Source organism: Elephantulus edwardii, unplaced genomic scaffold, assembly GCF_000299155.1.
Source record: "Elephantulus edwardii isolate Elephantulus edwardi_28Jun2011 unplaced genomic scaffold, EleEdw1.0 scaffold00078, whole genome shotgun sequence".
Classification (NCBI taxonomy): domain Eukaryota; kingdom Metazoa; phylum Chordata; class Mammalia; order Macroscelidea; family Macroscelididae; genus Elephantulus; species Elephantulus edwardii.
In genome coordinates this window covers 4,351,441-4,352,879 of record NW_006399828.1, presented here as the reverse complement: position 1 = coordinate 4,352,879, position 1,439 = coordinate 4,351,441, and positions in this window count along the sequence as shown.

Here is a 1,439-nt window from a genome sequence, read left to right as displayed (position 1 = left end):
CTGCATATAGTGACAGTTTAACCATTTCTTTACCGATACAGATGCCTTTTATTTCCTTCTCTTGTTATATAGGCCTAGCAAGCACTTCCAATACGATATTAAAAATAACTGGTGAAAGTGGGCATCCTTTTCTAGTCCCTAATTGCAAGGAAAATATTTTTAGTCTTTCTCCATTGAGAATGATGTTGGCTCTTGGTTTTGCATATATACTTTTCACTATGTTGAAGAAATTCCTTTCTATTCCAATTTTCCTGACTATCTTTATCAGGAAGGAGTATTGGATTGCATTTATGTTTCTTATTAAAAGTACTTGCAATGAATAAATTATTGATTGTACAAAATTGTATCATTCTATCTCCAGCTCCTTTTCTGTCACCAAGTCTATGTTTTTCTACTACTGATCCATTTTATCTGTTCCCAATTTTTAGATTCCAGTCACCCATCATTATTAATGTGTCTTGATTGCATGTTCAATCTATTTCTGGCTGCAAAAATTGGTTGTTGTTGTTGTTGTTATGTGCCATCGAGTCGCTTGTGACTCATAGCGACCCTATGTACAACAGCCCTAAACTCTGCTCTGTCCTGTGCCAGTCGCACTGTCTCTGACACTCCCATCCCAATTATCGCAGTCACTGAATCAATCCACCTCAGAGAGGGCCTTCCTCTCCTGCGCTGTCCCTCCACCATCCCAAGCATGATATCCTTCTCCAAGGACTGGTCTCTCCTCACAACATGTCTAAAGTATGTTAGACGGAGCCTCAGAATTCCTCCTTTTGGGCTCTACTTGTTGGTCCATATAGTTGAATGATAGTGGTATTCACTGGACTTCCTTGTTTGCATATTAACTTGTCACTTACAACATTGTATTTCAAGATGGATCTAGAAATGACTTTTTTTCTAACTATGAAAACAATTCCATTTTTCCTCACCTTTACATCTCCATCATAATAGATCATATCATCATCTGATTCAAAATGTCCTATGCCAGTCCATCTCATTTCACCAATACCTGTTACGTCAATGTTGATGCCTTCCATTTCTTTTTTAACAATGTTCAGTTTTCTTACATTGATGGTTCTCACATTCAATATTCCTATCACTAGTGTCTGCTTACAGCTGTTTCTCCTCCTTTGTGTTTCCATACTTGAGGGCTCAGACTCAGTTGCCATACCTGCTAGTCTTAAGTGTGCTCTATTCGTACATAGGGTTTTCTAAGGCCTGTTATTTGAAAGTGGATAGCCAATCCTTCTTCCTAGTCTGTCTTACTTTGAATGCTTAGATTTAGAATAGTATCTGACAGGCAAGCATATTACAGAAGCAGATGTAACACATTTCCCCAATTGTTGTTGTTGTTGTTATGTGCCATTGAGTCACTTGCCACTCATAGTGACCCTATGTACAAGAGCCTTAAACACCGTTCTATCCTGTGCCAACCTAGC